At 43.9% G+C, this 6,112-nt stretch overlaps 1 pseudogene; it reads right to left on the bottom strand.

Moving 5' to 3' along the window:
- The window catches only part of LOC112078230 (inactive phospholipase D5-like), an 18,422-nt pseudogene extending 12,654 nt beyond the window's left edge, over positions 1 to 5,768 (bottom strand).
- Positions 5,769 to 6,112: the final 344 nt, after the last annotated feature.

The raw sequence follows: 6,112 nt of genomic DNA, 5'->3' as shown, positions 1-6,112 counted from the left end.
GTCCTCATCACATTATCCTCCAGAATGCTGTCTAGTTGCAGCATGAGAAACCAGCACATATCCGTAACTACCATTCTATACACTTCATTGACAATAGAGAGAAGCAAACATATTCTATGTCATTGACGATGCAGCCTGGATTCCAGGCCTCCTTCTTGTCACCTTCCTTTAACTGAGACTATTGAGGATGCAGTATATTTATACTGCAGGCTGGCTTAGTGTATATGAACATCCCTGAAGTGAGACGGTATAGAGTGTCAGTCTGACAAGTTTATCACTTTATGGATGAACTCAGACGCTTAGCAGAGATAGATGGGTCAAGATGGGGAGATGGATGTGAAAGAAGTATTCCTCAGACTCCCAAGGTTGTTTGAGGTAAATTGACTTTAACTAAACTTTTCCACTCCCCCACAGCTCTCTCTTCTCTCTCTTCCTCTCTCTCTCTCTCTCTCTCTCTCTCTCTCTCTCTCTTCTCTCTCTCTCTCTCTCCTCTCTCTCTCTCTCTCCCTCTCTCCCTATGGGCTCCAACCCCCTATTGCCGAGTTAGATTCACAGTAGCCTCCTGCAGTAGGTAGCATATGCTCCTCGGTCTTCACTAGTGTTAAACCATGCCAGGTTTCCCTGTGAATAAAAAAAAGAACATTAGAGGTGAAGAGAAAGATGAAAGTGGTTTAGTTTCATGCATGCTTGATTCTTCCTCACTTCTCACTGCGGTCTTGAATGCGCTTGTGCACTGCAGAGTGCAAGAGTGTTTTATCTTCCTCTGTAGACTGTAGACTAGAGCAGAAAGGGGACTTGCTGGTGGAGAGATGTTATGGATGTTGATGGCCTTAAGCGCAGTGATTGAATTTCAATTATTATGACACAGGAAACTTGAAATGTAGGGCGTAGAAAACAAACATATACTATTATGACATCATCTGATATGCTGTGTGTGTGTTGTGTGTGTGTGTGTGTGTGTGTGTGTGTGTGTGTGTGTGTGTGTGTGTGTGGTGTGTGTGTGTGTGGTGTGTGTGTGTGTGGTGTGTGTGTGTGTGTGTGTGTGTGTGTGTGTGGTGTGTGTGTGTGTGTGTGTGTGTGTGGTGTGTGTGTGTGTTCTTAGTACACTGTATGTATAATATATTTGTGAACACTGTATACCTATATCCATCACATGATTATGTTGGGTGGATGGAGGTGCAGTTGAATCAATACCATAAACATTATGTTAGTTCTGCAGCTACTTTAGTTTCTGCCCTATACCCAGTGGGTATGTTCTTTAGTTTCTGCCCTATACCCAGTGGGTATGTTTCTTTAGTTTCTGCCCTATAACCCAGTGGGTATGTTTCTTTAGTTTCTGCCCTATACCCAGTAGGTATGTTTCTTTAGTTTCTGCCCCTATACCCAGTGGGTATGTTTCTTTAGTTTCTGCCCTATACCCAGTGGGTATGTTTCTTTAGTTTTTGCCCTATACCCAGTGGGTATGTTTCTTTAGTTTCTGCCCTATACCCAGTGGGTATGTTTCTTTAGTTTCTGCCCTATACCCAGTGGGTATGTTTCTTTAGTTTCTGCCCTATACCCAGTGGGTATGTTTCTTTAGTTTCTGCCCTATACCCAGTGGGTATGTTTCTTTAGTTTCTTGCCCTATACCCAGTGGGTATGTTTCTTTAGTTTCTGCCCTATACCCAGTGGGTATGTTTCTTTAGTTTCTGCCATATACCCAGTGGGTATGTTTCTTTAGTTTCTGCCCTATACCAGTGGTATGTTTCTTTAGTTTCTGCCCTATACCCTAGTGGTATGTTTCTTTAGTTTCTGCCCTATACCCAGTGGGGTATGTTTCTTTAGTTTCTGCCCTATACCCAGTGGGTATGTTTCTTTAGTTTCTGCCCTATACCCTAGTTGGGAATTTTGGGGGATTTCATTCTAGTCGCTAGCAAGGTCCATTTGCTTCTTGCCAGGTTGAGTTTTGCTTCACAGGGCAGGTAGGAAGGAAGAAAGGAAGGGAGAGGAGCGGAGAGGAGGAGGGAGGGAGGGAGGGAGGGAGGGAGGGAGGGAGGGAGGGAGGGAGGAGGAGGAGGGAGGGATGAGGCTCAGCTTGGAAGAGCTTTCACATTGGATGTTTGGACTGAAGGGGTGGGCACAGTCCTGTTCCTACTCTACCTCTCCCTCTGCCTCTGCCTCTGTCAGTGGTGGAGGGGAGTAGAGAGAGCACACACACACATCCAAACACACACATCCCAACACACACACTTTCACACTATCACTGTGGACAGAGTAGAAGAGCACACAAAGGAAGCGCCAGAGAGGAAGTGGAGGAACCATGTCAGGGCTTACCGGATAGACCTCGGACTACACCACGCATCACACACACCGTCCGGACCAGAGCAACAGCATTATGAGACAAGGGACACTGTGAGGACAGAGTCATGGTTATGGTTTACGAGGACAGGGTCATGGTTACTAGGTCACTGAGACTGGAGAATGTCTAATGTGATTAACCGTTAGTTGACCGGTAGTTGACCAGGTGTGTGAAGTTTAAAGGACTCATGGCAGCACCAACTACACAGCCACAGGAGCCTATGAAGGTGAGTTTGAGATTTATCAATGATTTATTCATTCATCATCTTCCTTTTTTATTCTTTAGAATGATTTGTGTATATTATTATTCATTATATTATACAGAATTGGGTGTTAATGTACTTACAGAACATACTGGCTCATTTCGGTTGCGTAACTTTTCTCGCTGAGATTTTAATGCTTGATCATAATGAGATTTGATTGGTTGATTATAATATCCAGAAGAGTAGGCTTTACTTGTAATTAGTTTCATACAGATACAATTGGTCACCGAGAATAATGTTTTTTTAAATTATATAAATAAAATAACATTTTGCTGTGGAATTAAAAATGATACCGAAAATGTCATTCTGGGTTTATGCCGGGATAGTCTGTGAAATCTTTTCATTTATCTGACAGGTCTGGCTTGTATTTGTTGTTGATGGATTTCCCCATGGGTATTAACCCCAGCGAAACGTGGCGAGGTCCTTGACTCGGTAAATTAATTGAAGGGAGGAGCGGTTCCCTCGTTCCCTTGGCGCGACAGACGAGTGCAAAGTGCATCCGGGCTGTTTCTCCTTCTTTCCGCATGATCGCTCGAGACAGACAGGGCGGAGAGTAGATGATGGCCGGGTTGAAATTGACTTGACAATATTTTTCTATTGTGTGGACTGGCCGTTCTCAACATGTTATAGCTGAGGAGTGACTCTTCACTAGCTTCAAAAGTTGTATTGTTTTTTCTGACTTCGACAATTCTTTGTTTTGCTTCACTGGCAAAAGTTTCATAGGTTGTGAATGTGGTAAATTTCTGACTGCTTGAAGTTTTAAAAAGCTGCTGGAAAAAGAGGAAAATGTGCACTGCTCCTTCACCCAAAGGCACTAAACAAGCTGACAAGGGGCCAGAGAGGGATGGTGATGAAATACTAAATCTAGCTGTCAGAAGTTTCATTGATAGTAATGGTGGCAAATTGTTGACTACATAGAATCTTAAAAAGCTACCGTTGTGGAAGAAGAGTTCAGGGCAAAGCTCCCTCACCCAGAGACAGTAGACAAGCTGGCAGGGGCCAAGGGAGATGTTGATTCAAATTCAAAATGGGAGAAAAAAGAGAAAAGAGAATAGATAATGTGATGGTGACAGCCACACACAGCGCAACACTGATACAGGCGCTGTCACAGTCGTGCCAAAGGCTCAAACAACCGAGAGAATGAGATTGCAGAAGTTAAAGTGGGTTGAAAATATAGATGAATTACAGATGCAGGATCTTAATTTGATCACTCTTTTGTTGTTGAGAATTTTCCCGGGCAGCAAAAAAGACTAACTTGTAATGTRTTCAAGGTTTAAAAAGSCTTCTGAAGTTTGTAATTTACACTTTATGTCAGACTTCCCCTAAAGAAAAATGTATCAACCCCTACAAAACATTTACATTAATTACAATCCACATAATAATTCACATTTCCTGTTGCTGGAGGATTATTTTCCTGCTGCAGCAAACTGGCTCAAATGTAGATCCTACGTCTGTAGAAGCTGCCGGTCCACAAAGTCTCTGTCTATAGCTGGAGACTATCTTACTCTGTAGCTGCTCGGCTTTCCCAATAATCMATTTATTGTAATGCAGCACTGCGTGATCCATACACCAGCCCAATGGATTAGTGTGTGGGGTTGAGTTGGGTCTGGGCTGCATAAAAGAACAGTAGAGTGTGTAGTGTAACAGACAGACCTCRGGGCTTCTGAGGACAGACTGTACATAACAGTACTAGAGTAGCATGTCTCCCTGTTCCGACATGAGATTTCAGGGCAGGTCTCAACTCACCAGAACTGGGTTCAAAAACTATTTGAAATAATTWAAAATACTTGACCTGTGTCTGATTGAGCTTGCCTAGCTTAAATTGAACTAATGCAATAGTCCTAAAAATGTMAACCCTTCCCATCTAGCACTGCAGGCARGCTCAAGCAAACACTGAAACTATATTTGAAAAAAAATCATTATTTGAACCCAGGTCAAGTACATAACAGTTACTATTGTGGCACATCTCTCGCTTCCCTTCAGACATGARATGTCAAGACAGGTGTCTGTTATACTCAGTATACTTAAAGCAGGCAGATCTCCCAGTCCCGTACCACCCCCAACCATGAAAATATTTTACACCAATTTCAGCTAAAAAGCTCACTGCCTCCGAGGGGCACGCTTAGAGGGAGGGAAGTTCTCTAGCCTATGGCGGAGGAGTTCAGCCTAAGTCTGTGTAACCCTAACGTAAGGTGAAACACATGACTCCCTTACCTTAAACACTAATGTAGAAAATGAAGAAACGACCGAGCAGACAAAACCCAACACTTAAGTTAGTTTGAGTTTTGGCAGCGGGCATTTCAAATTAAAAGAGAGAAGAAGTTAAACAAAGTTTGGAGCTTGATTGGCACTATTAAAGCAGGCATTGAGTGGTGTTGCGCGGACAGTGGAAGTAATCAATTCTCATGGAGGCTGCGAAGCACATTTCCTCGGCTGCATCCTCCCCGTGGCTAGCTCCAGGCATTCCAAATGAATGGGCTGAGAATGGACGATGCTAGCTTACAGTCTAATGGTAATATATTGAATATTGACGGTGATGTTCCTATTCTAGAGATCCTGCCATCCTCCAACACACGACACTACATATGCTGTAGTGGAACACTTGAGTTTAGGTTGGAGAGGGAAGCTGTTATAATGCTCCATTGCATGGCATTTGAAAACAAACTATTACAATTTTATATAGTGTTTTCACATTTTGACTTGAGGAAAGCTGAACTAGGCCCCATCTCTTTGATAGTCACGACTCTTGGCAAACTGGTTCCTGCATGATATTTAATCAGCTAACATGTTCCCTGTGGATATCCTGTCCCAAGTCAATTACATTTCATCCTAGTTGAGTGGACTGAATCCTTGGGTTAGACAAGAGATCGAAGTCAACTGTCCCTCAAATCATTCTCAGCCAGTAGCCCAGCCAAACCTGTCTTCAGCCTCTATCCCCTACTAATACTACTGTACGACATTCCTCTGGAATCTCCCCAACAACTTCCCCCAGTGTGTATGAGGGTGTTTAAGTGTGCGTTCAGGGTACTCACATGTTCCAGCTTCTTTGCGCTCGAGCCAGTTGTGCAGAATAGTCCTGTTGCTGGATGCACTGTTGGTGTAGATGTCAGAGAGGTGCGGGGTGGGGATTTCCCCTCTACCCCTCATCCCATGGCCTCCTGATGCCATGATGCCACACCCACACACACACCACACACACACACACACACACAACACCACACACACACACACACACACACACACACACACACACACACACACACCAACACACACACACACACCACACCACCACACACACACACACACACACACACACCACACACACACACACACACACACAAAAAAGCTCCTCTTCTTCTCTTCTGGCCTCTTTCCTCCTCTAGACTCTATCACCGTCAGTCTATAGCTAGTCAATGAGTGAGCCAAGCCCTTCTAAACCCTCGTGGATCGTATAGTGGGTGACTGTCTGTAGCTCTTCAAACCCACCGAGGTTCTCTTCTCTCACTGGCGTT

The sequence above is a fragment of the Salvelinus sp. IW2-2015 genome, unplaced genomic scaffold, assembly GCF_002910315.2.
Source record: "Salvelinus sp. IW2-2015 unplaced genomic scaffold, ASM291031v2 Un_scaffold5422, whole genome shotgun sequence".
NCBI classification, from domain to species: domain Eukaryota; kingdom Metazoa; phylum Chordata; class Actinopteri; order Salmoniformes; family Salmonidae; genus Salvelinus; species Salvelinus sp. IW2-2015.
Note: the sequence above shows the minus strand (reverse complement) of the source record. Positions and strands in the feature narration are given on the sequence as shown.